Source organism: Cervus canadensis, chromosome 8 (assembly GCF_019320065.1).
Source record: "Cervus canadensis isolate Bull #8, Minnesota chromosome 8, ASM1932006v1, whole genome shotgun sequence".
Taxonomy (NCBI): domain Eukaryota; kingdom Metazoa; phylum Chordata; class Mammalia; order Artiodactyla; family Cervidae; genus Cervus; species Cervus canadensis.
The window spans coordinates 6955994-6966286 of record NC_057393.1 but is presented as its reverse complement, the minus strand read 5'-3'; the positions used below and the strand labels follow the sequence as shown (position 1 = coordinate 6966286).

General features: G+C 42.6%; 1 pseudogene; it reads right to left on the bottom strand.

Moving 5' to 3' along the window:
* Window positions 1-1038: 1038 nt before the first annotated feature.
* Window positions 1039-1139, bottom strand: LOC122446903 (annotated as a pseudogene).
* Between the last annotated feature and the right edge of the window lie 9154 nt (window positions 1140-10293).

The window sequence follows — 10293 nt, the reverse complement described above, 5'->3', positions numbered from 1 at the left end:
TCTCAGAACCCTTGATAGGTTCATGTACATTGTAAAGCTCTCAGCACAAGAGAACCAGAAGTGTTCTACTAACTTAAATAACCCTTTTCCTACCTCTTTTTACCTCACAGAGCATGAGACTGCTGGGGAACACAGTGTGAGAAGTGCTGACGTACAGCACTATTCTTAAGCAAGGACGCACAGTCAGAAAGTTGGCAGATTCCTCCTAATTAATAAGAGAATTCAGTATGTCTGGGATCAAACTTAGGAATTTCACACTCCCTTTCCCTCCCCCGAATCACACCGGAGTAGGGTTCTTTGGAACACCAGAGAGGAAGAAGAAATGGGAGGGTCTTGCCCTCAGGAAGCTTGCAGATGAGCACGCAGCCGCTGACCTGGAGCCTCACCAGTGTTTCCTCTGTAAATGCTGTGTTTCTACCTCTCATGTAACTCTTACCTTATTTTGCTTTGTACAGTGGTTATTTTAAATCTCGTATTAACTGAGTGCCCTCTACACGCCAGGCACTGGCTTAGTGCCACAGAGGACAAAGAAATGAGTCTTATCTTCTGCGCAGTTAGCCTTCAGGTAAAGGGCAAAATTGAAGCGGAAGCTCCAACACTTTGGCCACCTGATACAAACAACCGACTCCTTGGAAAAGACCCTGATGCTGGGAAAGACTGAAGGCAGGAGGAGAAGGGGACGACAGAGGATGAGGTGGTTGGATGGCATCACCGATTCAACGGACATGAGTTTGAGAAAGCTCTGGGAGCTGGTGATGGATAGGGAAGCCTGGCGAGCTGCAGTCCATGGGGTCGCAAAGAGTCAGGCACAACTGACCAACTGAACCGAACTGAACTGAACTGAAAGGGCAAAATGTTAGAAAGGTACTTACTGATTGTTTTTCTTTTTTTTTTTCCTATTTTGACAAACTGACAAGTAATGGACAAGTGAAATTGTATATATTTAAGGTGTACAACATGACAATATGTGTACATTTTGAAATGGTCACCATAATCAAGTTAACTAACACATCTATCATACCACATGGTTACCTTTTAAAAAAAGTATAGAATGTAAATTTGCATGTCATTCTTATGAAGGGGCCATACTGATTTTCGTATCATTCCAGGGTTAGTGTATGTGCTGCCGAAGCCAGCACTAGTCAGATTGTTAATATAAGTCTTAGATCTCCTGATATATGTAAAAATGTTCCATTAGTTTTAGACATGTGAGTATACAGATGCACCTTCATGGCTGTTATTTTCCTTTGCCACACCCCCGACCTCTAGTTCCATACAGGAAATGAAAGGCTCTTTCCTAATATAGCTTCAAATTCATGTTTTGTGTGTCTAAGTTTCCCTGAACCTATTTTTTTTAATTGATTTGAAGGAGAGGTAGGAAATTTAATATTAATGTTGCCCAATCTTATATTCTTTTTTCTTTACAATCTTTTGGGCTTACCCTTTATTTCTTAATTATTTTCTTCTATATTTATTTTTTCCACTTAAAGCTAAATAATACAAAATGAAGTGAAAGTGGGAAAGTTTTTAAAAATAATTATCAGTATTACCCTTTAAAATTTTGCTTTATGAAAAAATTTTTAAAGCTATTACTCATATGGAAGTTTTAGTATTCATTAATACATGCATTTTGTGCAAAATCAGCAAACTCTACATTCCCGGTTTGGCTGTTATATACACAAATTAATGAATGTACTTTAATGAATTTGATTAATATGCAGCAGTTTAAGATCCATTTTGTATTATTAGCACAGAAATGTTCCTCACTGAATGCTGCTGAATCAGAAGGCTGTGTTTGCCTGGGAAGGCTGTCATACACACACACGCACACACTTCACAAATAATGTAAAGCTAAGATTTCTATAATTATCATAATTCACTCATTAAGATATTAGCAAACTGTCGCATTCACAAAAGATTCTCTGCGCATGGAATTTTCCATCTTTGCCTGCACTAAAGATATACATGCAGTGCCAGTGCCAGCGAGTGTAAATGGAAACCCTACTTCTGCATTTTATTAGCAAATTTTGCAAACTACAAACAGCTTGAGTGTTGTATAAATTTATAGTTGTACTTGCACATTTGTGATGGTGGTTTTCGGCATGCAAGTTTTATCTGAGAGCTTTTAGTTGGAACTGCACAGAGCAATTCCAAAACCTCAAAACTAAAGGAAAATAAAATTGAAGTGCCTTTACAATTGAGTGATTTATACATTAAAGTATTTATTTTAAAACAAGATTAAAAATACTGCACTCCTAGAAACATTCTGTCCTGGTAGAAGCCACTCAGATGGAAAATTTCATCTATTTCAAACTGATTTTGTGCCTGAATGACTCTCACATATTTTCCTAAAACCTAGTCATGTCAGATGATTCATTCTACTTTTAACAATACTGTGCAAGTAGCCAGGAAGATTCAAGTGTTGAAGTGGTAGAAGGCAGTTGTCCAATTAGGTGCTCAACTATATTTTGATTCTTTATGCTTATACACACTTATTCTTTTCTTACCTTCTGATCCACTACTCAGCAGCATTTTCTTTTAGATGACAACATCTGCATATTTCTGTCCTAGGAATACTTGGCCAAATTTGAACTATAGAATACATGCTAGATCAAAATTCCAACTAAGGATAAGGTGGGAAATCCATTTTCCAACAGTTTAAGAACAGAGGGAGCTCAAGTACCGTGTACACAAGACCCACATATTTTCAATGTCCTTTCCATGATACCCCCTCCCCCCCCTTTATGGTGCAGGACCAGCTGTACCATCATGATGCCCCTAGTGGCAGGGATGCTCTGTGTCTTATTCAAGATAATTCATCTGAACTAAGCTGTCTGGTTACAATACACAAGACCATTCTTCAGTTAGATAATTGATGCTGATTTTCAGATCTTGGCCTCTCAATTAAAAAATTAATTTTTGCTTCACACTGAGCTCTGGTTCAGTCTTCTGAACTACAGAATTATGACATAATGAATTTGTGTTGGTCTAAGCCACTAAGACTGTTAGTTTGTTGTAGCTGCACTAAGAAACTGATATGACATCTGAGATTGGGGTCTACTTTCCTCAGTGTTGCTTTCTTTGTCATAAGCTTTGACATTTTAGCTTGCAGGTTCATCTTGAGTGGGTGCTTCCGCCTCTCTATGGACTACCGCACCCTGTCTACCTGTTTGTGGACACGGGGAATCACCCTGGGACCCTGGGGCTTGACCTAGTAATTCAGTGTCCATTCCCACAGTGATACCGGTGTCGTCCCAGAGCCAGTCACCAGACCAGGGGACAGCCTGGCCCGAGCTGCTCTCTCTGCCTCCTTCCACCACTGCCACAGTCAGCGAACAGCAATTAGGGCTTTTTCTGGCTCCTTCCACATGTTGAAAGCCTGACCCAGACCTTAGTTGTGTGCAGAGAGCACACAACTCTGTGTGTGTGTGTGTGTGTGTGTGTGTGTGTGCTCAGTCACTCAGTTGTGTCCAACTCTCTGAAACCACATGAACTATAGCCTGCCAGGCTTCTCTGTCCATAGGATTTTCCAGGCAAGAATACTGGAGCAGGTTGCCATTTCCTTCTCCAGGGGATCGTCCCCACCCAGGGATCAAACCTTTGTTTCTGGCATTGGCAGACAGATTCTTTACCACTGGGCCACCAGGGAATCCCAAGCTCACCGTTAGTCCTCGACTATACAAAAGATGCTATTGTTCAGATCACAGGAATCAACTCTTTATCACCCCTCAGTGTTCAAACCCCATAGACTTCTGGCTCATGACACTTCCCATTTTGCAGTTCTGTTTCTGGTCCATTAAGATGTTTAGCTCACTTTTTTAACATAGCCATATCTTATATTTATAAAATATATTTAATATTTGATTTAATTTATAAAATCCATATGAAATACCAGCTGGGTATTTGTTGCTGCTGTGTTTGGAGCAGAGGGGAGAAATCCCAAGCACCACTTTCACCGTGAGACCACCACATGCCATACCCACGATGAACATTTCGCAGAGCACTGTGTCCCAGTTTGCACCATGTTTCAGCTGAAGAGGATATACAGCGAGTGGTTAGAGATTTCCACTGCTCTCAGTGATTTGCTTTTTGTATTCTCAGGGATGTCACTTTCTCCAACAAATAATACCCTCTTGGCAAAGGTTTGGCTGGTTGAAAATTATAAGAGAAAGTTTCATTGTATTGCACCTTGAGGTGGCTGTTCCAGAAATTCATCTTAAAACTTGCTATTTCAGGAAGCTGGCTCGGCTCCTCTGCTTTTTCTGCAGTCCATCAATTCCATAAATTGGCCAGGCTTTCCTGGAGGATGACTGTTAGGGTCAGGAGAGGGGAGGGACAGAACACCAGGTGTTACATTAAAAAAGGTGGCATAAGTCCCTGGTTTCGTCATGTACTTTAAGAGTGTGGAAAATAGCAGTTCACAGTTAACACCAGAAGTACTCATTAAACTGATCTTCTTTAGGGAATGATTTCCCCCCAAATGTCTCAGGCTATCAAGTAGCTAAAATTCTATCAGGATTATGATACCCACCAAGTTACAAGTTATACGAAATGATACTTGAAATAAAGGCTTCGCAGGCAAATTAAAATAGTAATAATTTCAGTTAATGTAATGGTATCTTTTTTTTTTTAAACCTCTTAATATCATTCAGCCAAAATTACATATTTGGGGGAAAAATGAGCTACTTAAGAAGATTTTCTAATTGTATGTAATAAGCCTGAAGGCATATTGGAGATGTAATTCAGAAGCCTGGACACAGAGGAAGATGGCTCTGAGGGTGATATTGTGCAATAGAACTACATTTTAGTCACAAACAGTCATAATGTAAAATTATTTCCTAGGAAAAAGGAAGCTGGGGATATGTTACAGCTTCCACCGCAAGCTCTGTAATCTCGGCTCCACTCTGGAGATCACAGAACTACGCGTGCTGGCTTCTCTGTAAGCCCCCAAACCTTGCGGATCAAATGCTGCCCTCTAACAACTCAGGATTTCGCAAGCGATAGAGCTTATTTTCCTCAAATTCCATCAAGTCTCCTGCCTTCTTTGTTTAGCTTATGCCAACATGGTATTCTCTCAACCGGCTCACTTTGACTCATTCCCACTCCTACAGTCAGCAAAGCTCCAAAGTCATTTCTTGAGGTAAAGGGAGAAATAGTTAAACCAAACACGAATCCCTTTAACTATAAATAGGAATAACTATTTTTATAAAAATTTTAAAAATCTTTTACCTTGTTTCGTTACAATATGTTGTCTTATCAACCCATCAATGAAAATGTCTACGTTTACTACAGTTCAAATGGCTCTTGCATAGAATCTGGAAAAGGTACACATGTGATCTTGACAAACGACTCAAAAGCAATACTTCAGGACACTGTATACTGATTTGCAGTCTAACCCAGGTGAGTAAATTTGCAATTTTTTGTTAAAGCTCAGGCAGATTTCATAGAGCAGACTGGCAAAGGCTCCTATAAAAGTAAGTCTCGGGGTGGTAAAACCCCTTCCTTCCTGAAGTCCTATGGTTTCTTTTCTTGCCCTTGCTAGCTCAGGAGTCAGATACCATCACCCCTGTCATGCTGATTTTAGAATTCCCAAGATAAAGGCTCACCCATCTGGGCCACACTGCCATGAGCTCCGCTTTCTCACCAGCCTTGGAACTCGTCATGATGTTCCAAGCTGATTCCCTTCCCACCCTCCTGTCTCTGGGCTAAGTGCATCCACAGGGGTGGCTGGGACGATGGAGGCTTCTGGGGTAGCCTGAGCTTCCAAGCAGACTTCTGGGCCGATGAGTCGGGCAGGGCTCTCGGTCCGGTCTCCCTGCTGGGCCTGTGGTCTGTTTATGCCTGTCTCCATCACACCTCCTGGCCAACTTCATCACTGCTTCTCAGTTGGGTCTCAGCACCAGCAAAGCACAGCTGTGGATTCTAGCCTGAGATTTGGCCAGGGTTGTCCCTGGCTTGGGCTTAATACACCCAAGGGAGAGACTGGAGATGGGAGAACGAAAAGGAATAAATGGTTGTTTGTCTGGCCTTGCTCAAAAGTCTCTCCGACTGTTTCCAGACACTTGGAACAGCACTCAGTGTTCAGGATCAGCTCAGGGCGTGTCTTTCAGAAAACAAAGGAAGATGGAGACCTTTTCCTAAATTCAGGCTGGACTTTGTAAGGAGGCCTGGCCACCTGATGTGAACAGCCAACTCACTGGAAAAGACCCTGAAGCTGGGAAAGATTGAGGGCGAGAGGAGAAGGGGGAGACAGAGCATGGGATGGATGGATGGCATCACCGACTCAATGGGCATGAGTTTGAACAAACTCCGAGAGATAGTGCAGGACAGAGAAGCCTGGCTTCTCTGTAGTCCATGTGCTGTAGTCCATGGGGTCGTAAAGAGTCAGACACAACTTAACAACTGAACAACAAAAACAACTCCATCTCACTGCAAAGGCTGAGTGAGGTGCCTTCTGAACAGAAAAGGCCCCACTTTTGCTTGTTTCCTAGAAGAGCCAAGGAATTGTCCTAGCTAAGAGGAGACAGCTGGCACAAGTAGGCATAACCAACACCAGGTGCTATATGAGGAGCAAGCTATGGTTCTTCAGATGACAATGTAACTGACTTAGACCAAGGCCAGGAATGAGGCTGAGCTGGGGGGTGGGGGGAGGGTACAGAGTGCCCTCTGACCTCTTCCCATTTCATGATCCCAGAGATCTGCCTTCCGGTCTTTACCAGCTGTGTGAATAAAGATGACAGATACAATCCTGTTTTTCCTCACAAGAGGAAGGGTCTGTGTAGGCATCTATCTGATCAGTGTTACTTCTCGTTTGTGAAGTGTGGAGCCTTCCCTGTGCTCCCCTGTGGGGAGGACAGGGAGAGACACTTAGTGTCATGGGAGAGTCCTGCTCTGAAGAGCTAGGACTGAATTTGGCTCTCACGAGCCACTGCTCCCAAGTTCCCAATTTATTTTTCTGCAAAAAGGGTTGACTAGAAAAAGGCTCTGTTGGCTCCCCGAGTTTGTCTGGAGGAGCAGGTTGGAAAATAGATGTGTAAGCTCTCAGAAATGAAGTTCACAAACATGTTAAAGAAATATCTAGTGAGCAGCACTGTTCCAGGGCCTGGAGATGAGGAATGAAGCAGACACTGACCCCGCCTCCTGGAAACCAATGCTTCCAGCCATTAAGAGGTAAAGTCACTGCCCCCAAAACAGGACATTGTTAGTATCAACCTCTGTTAGTGACTTTAGTTCTGTGTCCACAGTGCTGCAGGGTTACTTCTTTTCAAGTCATGATCCATATGGTTGTTTTCCCCGCCTCCACTCCTGCCTAATTCTTTCCCTGTATCTTGCTCTTGCGAAACTGAAGGTAGTGTTTGGGATAAATAAGCAACAGTTGGTTCTGGGAGATACATCAGGGACCAGGGAAGGCTTCAGGCAGAAGGGACATCTTAGTTGAGGCCTGAAGGAGGAGCTGGATTAGATCAGGCCAAAGAGGGTTGGAAGTGACAGAGGAGGAAGTCCAGGCTGGGAGGGAACATTGGGCATTTGGAGAAATGTCAGTGATTAGGGGTGATTGTAACCAAGAATCCAAAGGATGGAGGAAAAAGAGGTGAACATGATGAACATGTTCAAATATCTGACTGACAGGCACATGGGAGAGAGATTAGCAGCTAGCTCTGCTCTGGGGGCAGGACCAGAAACAGAGGTTGGAAATCCAGTGAAAAGGACACTGAATTTAAATTATTAAAAATGGCTTCCACTTAGTCCTTACAATATGCTAGACACTGTGTTAAGGGTTTTATATCTATTGTTTCGTTGGATCCTCAGAACAACCCTATGAGGTCAATGCCATGTGGAAACAGAGAGGTTAGAGGAACAAGCCCAAGGTCACACAGGAAGGATGGGGCAGGCTAGGATTCTTACTTGGTGGTCCCAGTCACCATCCTCCAACTGCTTCCTTGTGAGAACTATGTAGTCACAGAGAAAATGTGTGACCTTGAGAGGCCCCATCCCTGCAGAGTTCAGCTATGTGGCTGGGACACTGCAGAGAATCCACACATCAAGTTGAACCAGTAACATCCTGAGGGTCTTCCTGCGGTGAGATTCAGGGATTCAGTGATGTGTCAATAGCCCCCAGTGACAACCACCTTCTGTGCTTGGGGCAGCTTCATCGTGGTATACAGTGAGCTACCTTTAAACGGGGTGTGTGTTACTAGTATCTGCCATTGCAGAAGAGAGGATGTGGTGAGCCCTGAAAGGGAGGCAGAGTGAAATGGACCGAATTAGGGCAGCTCAAGCCTCCACTAAAGACATGCATCTTTCACAAACATCTGCTTTAGCTAATGCTGGCCTTGGGCAGTATTAAATTATGTATTCAGCTCTTAAACTATCACAGATTCATGTTCCAAGAGCATAACCGTGAGAAAATATTGCACCAGTAGCAGAAACAAAACAGTCTCGCTCATTTTGCATTAAAAATTTTTTGGTGGATCTCTATAATAATTTTTCATTTTCTTTCAAATTAAAGGGCATTGTGAGAGACCAAATAGGTTAGAATACAGGGGATTTTTTTTTGCACTGGCTTATTGAATTAAAAAAATGACAAAAAAATTAAAAAGGATTTTTTTTTTGCTCACCCAAACAACAACCAATGATAAATTATATGATGAATTTGGGAACCTTAGGGGTAGAGAGATTTTAGAAAGTACATCACTGTATTTACTAGAACATGATAACTGCCTGTGATTCATAATGAAGCGTTCCGCTAAGGTCCCCAATCATGAACTGTGTGCCCTGGGTGGCCTGACTCCTCCCCGGCCCCAGCATTTTCTTAAAACAGAGTCACAGATTCTCACAGTATGAGGACTTCGAAATTGAAAAGTTGCTCAGTCATGTCCGACTCTGTGTGACCCCATGAACTGTAGCCTGCCAGGCTCCTCTGTCCACGGAATTCTCCAGGCCAGAATACTGGGTGGGTAACCTTTCCCTTCTCCAGGGGATCTTCCCAACCCAGAGATTGCACTCAAGTCTCTCCCATTGCAGGTGGATTCTTTACCAGCTGAGCCACCAGGGATGAGAAATTTACCTCCTAATTTTAAAGAGGTACATATGGAAGACTCTCTTTTATCATCAACTCTGACACATTTAGTGGTTAGTAGTCTTCCCTAGTAGTGCAGACAGTAAAGAATCTACCTGCAATGGAGGAGACCGGGGTTCAATTTCTGGGTTGTGAGGATGCCCTGGAGAAGGGAATGGCAACCCACTCCAGTATTCTTGCCGAGTGAATTCCATGGACAGACCATGGACAGAAACAAAACAGTCTCGCTCATTTTGACCATGGACAGTCCGACTCACAGAGTCGGACACTACTGAGCACTAAACAGCAACAGTCAGAAAATAACATTAAGAGTTTACAAAAATGTGTGCTTTTCAGAAATCCCAATAAAATAAGACATTGAGTCAGTGACAAAAGTCTCCTTTGCAATGGCAACCCCAGGTCCTTGTATGCTAGTGGAAGCTGTTTTCCATAGTGATGAGGTACACAGGTGTTATCTCAAGCAAAACTCAGAGTCGATTCTCCTCTCTCTTTAGCTGAGCAAGATATTTTCATTCCCTCTCCCTTTCTTCTCCCTCCAACACATAACAGCTTTCACATTCCTTAAGTACTTGCTTAATTAAATTCTGTCTTCTGAACTCTTGGGCTTCCCATGTGGCTCAGTGGTAAAGAATCTGTCTGCCAGTTCAGCAGATGCAGGCGACACGGGTCGATCCCTGGGTTGGGAAGATCCCCTGGAGAAGGGAACGGCAACCCACTCCAGTGTTCTTGCCTGGGAAATCCCATGGACAGACGAATCTGGCAGGTTAGTCCATGGGGTTGTAAAAAAGTCGAACATGACTTAGCGACCAAACAACAGCAATAACTACTATAGCTCTATAGCTTCTGAACTCTTTCCGGTTCTTTCTTTTCTTTCATGAAGGAAAAACCTCATCTCTTATATATGTATCAACAATATATGCAGCATATACTCTTTCAAAAGTTGGGATAAATGAAATTTTTAAAAATAGCATTCAAAGTCATCACTTTTGCAGCAATCGTTTCCTACTTTACTCCTTCTGTAAATATTTAAATGAATGTTTAGATCATAGTTTTTTAAAGATACGCCAGTAGCCTTATAGAAGAGAATTCTTCTAGCAACTTGAAAATGTACCAGTAGTAATTTATAATAAATGGATAGTAAAGGTTTTACAATAAGGGCCCTATAACAAAATATTTCAGCTGCCAATGAACTGGCAGGTGGGCAGGTGATTCTT